General features: G+C 42.7%; 1 long non-coding RNA gene across 1 annotated transcript; it reads right to left on the reverse strand.

The window, feature by feature from the left end:
- Positions 1 to 221: 221 nt before the first annotated feature.
- On the reverse strand, positions 222 to 2,006 carry LOC103164191. Its single transcript, XR_003487478.2, has 2 exons — positions 1,935 to 2,006; positions 222 to 610 (listed from the first exon to the last, which is right to left on the reverse strand). It is a non-coding gene; the product is annotated as an uncharacterized LOC103164191 (long non-coding RNA).
- Between the last annotated feature and the right edge of the window lie 8,150 nt (positions 2,007 to 10,156).

Below are 10,156 nucleotides of genomic sequence, written 5' to 3' on the forward strand. Positions count from 1 at the left end.
CCCAAACAACTCCAGTGTTAGGGCCCAGGCTACTTAATGGTCATGGTTTGATCCATGTACAAGACTCTTTTTGCATTGTCCTCGGCCTTTGAGACATTTGTCCATGTCAAAACGTAACGTCTCTTTAGGCCTGATGTTATTCAGGGTCATGGATTTGCCCAGACCCCATCTAATCTTCATTTGGTCCTGGGCTTCTTAGGGTTAACTATTGCCATGCCCAATTTTTTTTTTTTTTTTTTTTTTTTTTTTTTTTTTTTTTTTTTTTTTTTTTTTTGGTGCAGGGCTCTTTCACTTCAGATTTGTTCCTGGCACACTTCCCGTGTCCGTTGAGGTTTGGCAGTACAATGGTCAGTTGTCTGCCATGGTTCACTTAGTTTTTTAGGTTTATGCATCTTTACCTTTGTGCTTAAAGCTCAGATACTTTCAGCTAAACTTTTAGCTCAGGCTTCTTCAGGGCCCATGCTTGGCCTTGGCCTCTCTAACTAGTCTCTTTAGTGTTCAGTCTTCAGACTGAGTATATTGGCTATGGTTGATCCTGTACCTGTTTTTCTTCAGAAGCCAGGCAATGCAGTCATCATGTGTCCAATGCTGCATTGTCATTAGACTTTGTCTGTAAATAAAAATAGACAGGTTTATATGACACAGGACAAATACTGGGAGTTCTTCTTTGTCAAGTCAAATGTAGTCAGAACACCATTGACCTCCCCCTTAGGACACAGACACACATAACCCACAGTTCAGATGAAATAAACTAAACATTACACAAATAGATGAAATATGGAGGAGTGAATGGATGGGAAAGTATCCTATTGCATATCTGACTGTGTCTTTGGTGGGAAGCTAGATGTGCTCCTGTGGGTAGAATGTTGTTTCTAAACAGAGTTAAGAGAATCCCACTGAAGGGCCATGGAGGATTCTGCCTGGTTTGTGGTCAGATCCCATGACAAAATATTACAAAAATTTAAAGCAACAGCTCATGTGTCTAGAGCATTGATTCTCAACCGGTGGGTTCCAATCCTTTCTGCAAATGTCTGTCTCCCAGAATTTTACTTGACAATCCATAACACTAGCAAAATTACAGTTATGTCAAACCAATGGAAATAATTTTCTGGTTGTGCCTCACCAGAACATGATGAATTGTATTAGAGAGTCACATCCCTGGGAAGGTTGAGGACCATGGTTTAGAAGATGCCTTGTGAAGACTTTGGAGGCTGTGCAGATGTTCAAAGCCTCTTTCTCTGTTATAGAGGTGGTGTCTTCTCCCTAGATGTCATTCAAGACAGAGTGCCGCTCTCTTCCCTTTTAATGAAACTCTTCTCAAAATCATACGTGTCTCGTGCACTAAAAACCTGTGACACTGAATTGTGCCTTAGTCACACTTTTTCTCTAACGCCCCCTTCCAATAAATAAACTGGTGTAAGGTCACTTTGTGGTTAGATCCTGGTCCAATACAATGTGCTTTGCTTCCCTCAGAACTATGTCACCCAGATAATCGTGACAGTGACCCTCCTGTGAGGTCACAGAGGACAGGCCTTCCTCTGTTCAGGTATGCTGAAAGTTTAGACAGCACATGGGTAAATTTTGGACTAGTACTTAGGGGAATCACCTGAAGGATTCCCTGAAAAATATTTTCTTTATCAAACTTACACCTCGTCTTCCTGCAATAGCAGGGATCACCATCTCTGTGAAGATCAAGGCCAGTTTGAATGGGTCATGCTCATCCCCAGTGTGAAAAGTTCAAATCTCGTCCTATCATTTCTCCTGTTATTTTTATCAGCAAGTTTTTCTCATCATGAAACTTGCAGTGTCCCATCAATAGGACCTTGAGAACCAAGATGGTTGATATATTTGTCCTCTAACCTGTCCCTCAACCACATTTAATCAGCTTGAAATGAGGGTTACCCAGAAAGCAGAATGTCATAAAATTCCCCTACCTGGCTCTGCCATGATCATCAGAAGTCAGTTCCTGGAGACCAGCATAACAGCAGAGTTCCATTCTGTCACAGTGTGGAAACTGGAGTGCTGAGGCAGGTGTTGGCTCTTCCTCAGCTCTGGTCACTTTTTCTGACAAACACAGGTGGAGGTTAGTAAAAGAAAAGAACTGACATGCCTGGACACTGTGGGCTGTCATATAGGACAGTTGTCCCTGGCCTGTGTCTCAACAACAGAGATTTATCCTGTGAGAGTATGTAGCCTGAAGTCTCTTCACATGGCACAGTCTGGGGTTGTCCTGTGATAGCATCATCTGGTGACTAGCGGCTCTAAGATCCTTATGTCCTCTTTTGACTAGAACCTTGGACACTTGTGCTGATAGTCTCCATCTTTTTCTGCTGCTACAGCAAGGTCCTCATAAAGATCACTCCAAAATGATTCAGACCCTATTAATGTGCATGTCAGTGAGGGGACCTCGGAAATCTATCAGGCCTCTTTGAGTAGATCACTAGATAACCCTAGCATAGGAATGGAGTTTGGGAGCCCATTACACATAGAGGGATACTCCCTGAGCCAAGACACACAGTGGAGAGCCTACACCTTCTCCCAAAGGATATGACAACAGTGAAGAGCCCCCATGTTTGATCTAACTCTTCCTGGGGAGCAGAAATGGTATGGGATAGTTGGAGTGTTATTTGGGTGCAGAGGAGAGGGGAGAGGGAACAGGCTATGACATGTAAGATAATCTTTGTCTAATTTAAATTAAAAAATGGAGGAAAGAAATGATCACTCCAAGACCACGTTATGCATCATACCCATATCATGCTCACCTCACAGAAGAGAACATGGAGTTTAAATTAGGCCTTCTTCCCAAGAATCCTGTTAGTGTTTCTCCAACCACTTAGTCCAAACATCCTTCCACTCTGCAGTTCCTTCTGAATCCCAGCTAACCCCAGGAGACACTGTGTTCCCTCTCTGAAGTCCATAGCCTTTGCCATGGCAATGAGCTATTATGAGGTCACAGAGGCCTGAGGACACCTCTGTCCAACTTCTCCCTAGGTACCTGAGTATGACATGAGGAACCACCATGGATCCCCACCTTGTGCTGAGGGCACTGTCCCAGCCAAGTGGTGTGTTGTACAGGTGGTAATGTCATCATATTAACAGAGCCTGAGCATTAATTCACCCTGTCTCTTGTAAGCTGTTATTGGAAGATTGTGACATTATTCAGTATCATCTACATGAACTAACCATATGGATATGAACCCAGAGACAGGAACATAGACGTCAGTAACACACATCCAATTGAAAATATGTACATAAGTACAGAATTAGAGGGGAGACTGCTGCCATGGTGTTTCCTGTGACAGTGACATTAATGTTTGTTCCTACATAATGTCAACTATCTTAGTACAAATAAAAGGACTGTCAATACCATGGAACCTTAGACATCCGTATCTCATAGGCTTTGCTCATCATCCCGGGACAAGCTAGAATGAAGGTCAAATGTGGACATGCAAACAAGAACCCTTGATTCTTACCTAGACTGGTACTGGAGACTTGAGTCTTGTTCCAGATACGTCTGTGTGGCTTCATTCCAGGGCCCCTGTCCCTGTTGAGTTTAATTGTTTCTTTCCCTGGAATCTTCTGTGGCCAATCCCACTGCTGTGAGACTTCTAACTACTGCAGTTTCTACTTCTTTGGATGAGGTGTCCTAAGTGAGGGACATTTCAAGCACCTCATTACCTATTAGTCTCTATATGTAAAGTTCTAGTGAGGAAGTGCCTCACACTGAGGGAGTAACCCATGGGATAGCTATCTTGTAGTGTCCATACCAAGTAACAGCCCAAACCTGCTGAGACTCGTGCTCTTGCTTTGACTCTCAGCCCTCCTTGTGGGGTCTGAGTTGTCCTCAGGTAACACCAGTGATGTTACTAGGGCAGGGTTCTATCCTGTGAGGTCACATAGGTCTCACCTCACCTCATTGTGAGAATCCCAAAGGACATCCAGGCCTCAGGTCTCTCCTAGCCTGGCCCATCCTTGTTCTCTGCTGTGCAACCATCCTCCGAATTACTTAGCTTTGTGGAATTCTGTAGAGGCATTTCCCATGGCATTTCCCTGGAGATCATTTACATCAATTTCCTGTCAGCCTTCCATTTTCCCATAGGTTCCATCAGCCCTGAGACAAGGAACACAATTGATACAAAAGCAGCATCCTCAGCACCTTTTTCTCAACCTCACCCTCTGCCTCATTTTCTCAGATTCTCTGCAGCCCTCATGGTTCATTGCTGTCATTCAGGCTTGCATTGAGCTCACCAGTACACCATGTGTCTGGCTCCAAATGTAACCATAGAGACCTTGTTGCCTAACCTGACCCATGGACACTATGTGTCTCTTGGCTTACTAGGGTTGTAGCCTATTAGGGAAACCCAGGAAAGCCTGTGGTCCTGGGTTTTAGAATGTAAAGTACAAAAGTGCCTGGATAAGTAATGAACTATTACACACTGTGTGCATGAATCTCCACAGACATAGATGCAGGCAGAGCCCAGCTTGTGAGGTGCAGAATCCTTGGGAGCCCCTGCTTTTACTTGTGCCACCTCAGCCAACCTTCCACCCTAACAGCTGTGTGAGTGGATCATCATGCTGTCCAGAATCTTGTCAACCCTCTGTCCCCATGTGCTGGAAGGTTATGTAGTAGTGGGCTGGTTTTGTACAACTTACTCTGACATGGAACTCTGTCAATCCATGCTTCCCCACAGCTGGAAGTGCAGTGTCTCAGTCACTAGGTTTTCAGTGTTTCTCATGTAAAAGACGAGCAATACCATATACTGGGAATTGCTGAGCACTCCTGGTCATGGAACACCATGAGTTCTCAGAATGATGCCCGATTCCACAATTAATTATGAAAAGCTTTAAACCTTTCGCTTAATTATCTTGTCTCTGATCTTGGAGGTAAAATTGCAGATTCTTACATGAGGATGTCTAAGGGAGTCTCACTGTGTTTGTTTGCATTCAGATAGCCTTCCCTGTAGTATGGCACATGAGCATGAGGATGGTGTATGTGTATTTGGAGATTGTGGGAAGTCAGCATGCAGGGTGGAAGAACAGGCTTTTTCAGAAAATGAAGGGGCTGCCACAGTTATGTCCTGAGCCTGGGCTTTTTTGTTGTCCCCTTGGGACCAGTAGGTTGTTGCTGACTGTCCACTATTGAACACAGGTTCTGTGTGGCAATATTTGTGCACAGACAGACTTGTTTGTTAATTACTCTGAATGGTATTCCTCTTTACACAAAGCATGTTCTTCTATGGTGGCTGAAAGGACAAAGTCTGTCCAATCCTGATTAAAACCTTAGATTTAGAATTTTAAGAGGGGTCACCTTTAAAGTCATCTGCACTGCCCTGCAATGTTACACTGGCATGTTAATTCTATGTTGAAACTCACAGTGGCCTGGGGTTCAAATTAAATCCCCCATGAATTAGATTCTCTGTGACCTAAACATTTGTACTGCTTTTCAGCCAACATAGTCACTCTCAGGATTTGTAGCTTCAAGCCTCTACAATGGGAAGTATGTGATCCTACCCTCCCACTGGATCCTGGTGGGGATTCATATCTTCTACCGCCATTCCAATGTCATAAAGAACCCCATTTAGGATTTTAGAAAGTTCATTTTATGTAAAAACCTTGTTCCACTCATACCTACAATAAGGCTGACACAGAATCAACATGATCCTCAGAACAGTGAAATAGGGCTATCACTAGGCAGTGCAATCAACCACAGGTTACTGCTATTAATATATAGACCCTGTTGAGTAGTTGCAGAAAGCCATTACTGTTTCTAGTTTTGTAACTGAATGTTATGATGGCTGAGCTGTTTCCCACTGTGTGCCATTTCCATGTCTTTACTCCTTCACAGATACATGGACACTTGGTGGTTCCCATGTTGCTATTTGGAATGTCCCTGCCATGCGTATGTGAGCCAGTCTCTGGCATGCTGGCTGTTTCCTTTAGAACATTATCCAGTAGTGTGCTTTCTAGATGTCCTGGTAAGTGTCTTTGTCTCATTAAAAACATGTTGCTTTCCATAATAACAAGGTATTAATTTGTAAAGTTTTTGTCATTATTTTTTAGTGACTGTTAATTAAAAGCAAACAGGTATTAACCTGCTCTTCTAGGCTCTACATCCTAGGCCACAACTGGTGCACAATACTATTGCACTACCTGAGAACTCACTGGTACTAGAACTTGAGGCAAGACACTGCCATCTAACCATCATTAAAGCCTGTTTAGTTCTCCCCAACTCCCTCCCCAAAACCACAACTCTAGCAGACAATTGCTGTTTTACTAGAAGTTACATCGAAACCAAGAAGCCCGTAGACCAAGGCAGGTGTTCTGTCAATTCTCTAGTGTGAGTATTCTCTGTTTCTTCATGTGGGCACTTAGTGCTATGAACTTTCCTCTTAGCACTGCTTTCAGAACGTCCTTAAGATTGGGTATGTTGTGTCTATATTCTCATTAAATTCTAGGAACTCTTTAATTCCTTTTTTTTTAAATTTCTTCCTCCACCCAGAAATGGTGCAATTAGGTGTTATTCAATTTCCATGAGTTTGTAGGTTTTCTGCAATTTGTGTTGCTGTTGAATTCCAACTTTAAAGCATGGTGATCTGATAAGATACAGGGGTTTATTTCATTTTTTTTGTATCCATTTGCTGCAAAATTTCAAGATTCCATTGTTTTTTTCCCCAGGTGAGTAGTACTCCATTGTATAAATATACCACATTTTCTCTATCCATTCTTCAGTTGAGGGGCATTTAGCATGCTTCCATGTTCTGGCTATTACACATAGTGCTGCTATGGACTTAGCTGAATGGATGTCCTTGTTGTATGAATGTGCTTCTTTTGGGTATATGCCTATAAGTGGAATTGCTGAACCTTGTGGTAGACTGATCCCATTGTCATGAGAAATTGCTATACAAATATCCAAAGTGGTTGTAGGAGTTGGCACTCCCACCAGCAATGGAGGAGTGTTCCCCTATCTGCACATCATCTCCAGCATAAAATGTCATTGGTGTTTTTGATTTTGACCATTCTGAGAGGAGTAAGATGACATCTCAGAGTTGTTTTTATTTGCATTTCCTTGATGGCTAAGGATATTGAACACTTTCTTATGTGTCTTTCAGCCATTTTGGATTCCTCTATTGAGAATTGTCTATTTAGTTCTGTACCCCACTTTTTAATTGGGTTGTTTGGTGTTTGGGGGACTAGCTTCTTGAGTTCTTTGTATATATTGGAGATCGACCGTCTGTCAGATGTGGGGTTGGTGAATATCTTTTCCCAGTCTGTGGGTTGCTGTTTTGTCTTGCTGACTGTCTCCTTTGCTTTTCAGAAGCTTCTCAGTTTCAGGAGGTCCCATTTGTCAATTTTTGACCTCAGTGTCTGTGCTACTGGTGTAATGTTCAGGAAACAGTCTCCTGTACTGATTAATTCAAGGGTATTTCCCACTTTGTGTTCTAATAGGTTCAGTGTAGCTGGATTTATGTTGAGGTCCTTGATCCATTTTGACTTAAGTTTGTGCAAGGCGATAGGCTTGGGTCTAACTGCAGTCTTCTACATGTATGCAACCAGTCATGCCAGCACCATTTGTTGAAGATGTTCTCTTTGTTCCCGCATATAAAATTGATTGTTTCTCAAAAATCAGGTGTTCGTAGGTATGTGGTTAGTATCAGGGATTTCAACTCTATTCCATTGGTCTACTTGTCTATTTTTGTTCCAATACCAAGATGTTTTCAGGACTATAGCTCTGTAATAGAGCTTCAAGTCAGGGATGGTGATGCCTCCAGAAGTTCCTTTATTGTATTGGGTTGTTTTGGTATCCTGGGTCTTTTGTTTCTCCATATAAAGTTGAGAATTATTCTTTCAAGGTCTGTGAAGAATTGTGTTGGGATTTTGATGGGGATTGCATTGAATCTGTAGATTGCTTTTGGCAAGATTGCCATTTTTACTATATTGATCCTACCTATGCAAGAGCATGGGAAGTCTTTCCATTTTCTGTTATCTTCTTTAATTTCTTTCTTTAGAGACTCAAAATTCTTATGGTACAGATCTTTCACATTTTTGCTTAGTGTTGCCCCAAGGTATTTTATGTTGTTTGTGGCAATTGTAAAGGGTGATGTTTCTCTGATTTCTTTCTCCACCAATGTATCATCTGTATATAATATGGCTATGGATTTTTTTGAGGTAATCCTGTATGCTGCCAATTTCCTATCAGCTGTAGGAGTTCTGGTCACTAATGTAGACTATCATATTGTCTGCCAATAGTGAGAATTTGTCTTCTTCCTTTCCAATTTGTATTCCCTTGATCTCCTTTTGTTGTCTTATAGCTCTTGCTAGGACTTCAAGGACAGTATTGAAGAGGTATGGAGAGAGTGGACAGCCTAGTCTTGTCTCCAATATTAGAGGGATTGGATCGAGTTATTCTCCTTTTAATTTGATGTTGGCTTGTTGTATATTGCTTTTATTATGTTGAGGAATGTTCCTGTTATCCCTGATTTCTCCAAGAACTTTATCATGAATGGGTGTTTAATTTTGTCACAGGCTTTTTCGGTATCTAGTGAGATGATCATGTGTTTTTTTTTTTCATTTTTTTAAATTAAATTATTAATATTTTCACATGTACTTTCCCTCTCCCTCTCCCTCCCCCCACCCCCATTCCTTCTCCCCCACCTCCAACCTACCCCCCACCCCATCCACCCGCCACTCCCCAGGCAGGGTAGGGCCCCCAACCAGGGCTCCACCAAGTCCACCAAATCTTCCTGTGCTGCGCCTAGGCCCCTCCCCATGTGTTCAGAGACAGAGCTAATCCCTTCAAGTGGGATGAGCTCTAGAAGTCTCTCCCACCCACCAGGGCAAAAAGCCAGTCCACTCCAGAGGCTCCCAGGAGTGCAGGGGCCTCCCCATTGGCATCCATGATCAGGGGGCTGGATTAGTCCTGTACTGTCCTCCCAAAGAGCATCTGGGGTCGATATGCTTTCCCTTTTTCAGGCCAACTGTTTCTGTGGGTTTCTCCAACCAGGTACAGACCCCTTCATTCTTCATTCCTCCCTCTCTTCAAATGAGTTCCAGATTTCAGCTCAGTGTATTTCTGTGGATGTCTGTCTCTGCTCCCATCAGCCACTGGATGAGGACTCTAGAATAGCATAGAGAGTAGTCATCAATCTCATTCTAGGGGAAGGGTTTCTAGGCCATCTTCTCCTCCACTGCCCAGACTGTCAGATCGTGTCATCCTTATAGGTCTCTGGAGATCTTCCTAGTTCCAGATCTCTTCTCGGACCTATAGTGGCTCCCTCTGATATGGTATCTCTCATCCTGCTCTCTCTCCTCTATTCTTCCCCCAACTCAATATATCTGCTCCTCCATTTCTTCTCCTCTACTCTTCATCTTGTGCTCTTATTGTGGCAGCACCCACTCCCCTACCCTCATGCTCTCAATTAGCTCAGGAGTTCATGCCACTTCCCATTCCTGGGGTCCATTTATCCCTTAGAGTCATTCATGATTTCTAGTTTCCTTGGGGTAGAGGATTATAGGCTGGTAAACCTTTGCTCTATGTCTAAAAATCATATATGAGTGAGTACATACCATGTTTGTCTTTTTGTGATTGGGTTACCTCACTCAGGATGGTTTCTTCTAGTTCCATCCATTTGCCTGCGAATTTCAAGATTCCATTGCTTTTTTCTGCTGAGTAGTACTCCATTGTATAAATGTACCACATTTTCTCTTTCCATTCTTCAGTTGAGGGACATCTAGGTTGTTGCTATGCTGCTATGAACATGGTTGAACATATGTCCTTGTTGTATGGACAAGCAGTATTTGGGTATATACCCAAGAGAGGAATGGCTGGATCTTGAGGTAGATTGATTCCCATTTTTCTGAGCAACCGCCATACTGATTTCCAAAGTGGTCTTACAAGTTCACACTCCCACCAGCAATGGAGGAGTGTTCCTTCTTCTCCACAACCTCTCCAGCATAGGTTGTCATTGGTATTTTTGATTTTAGCCATTCTGACAGGTGTGAGGTGGTATCTCAGAGTTGTTTTGAGTTGCATTTCTCTGATGGCCAAGGATTTTGAGCACTTTCTTAAGTGTCTTTCAGCCATTTCAGATTCCTCTGTTGAAAAATCTCTGTTTAGTTCTGCACCCCACTTTTTAATTTCATTGTATGGTGTTTTGGT

Source organism: Cricetulus griseus, chromosome 8, assembly GCF_003668045.3.
Source record: "Cricetulus griseus strain 17A/GY chromosome 8, alternate assembly CriGri-PICRH-1.0, whole genome shotgun sequence".
Taxonomy (NCBI): Eukaryota; Metazoa; Chordata; class Mammalia; order Rodentia; family Cricetidae; genus Cricetulus; species Cricetulus griseus.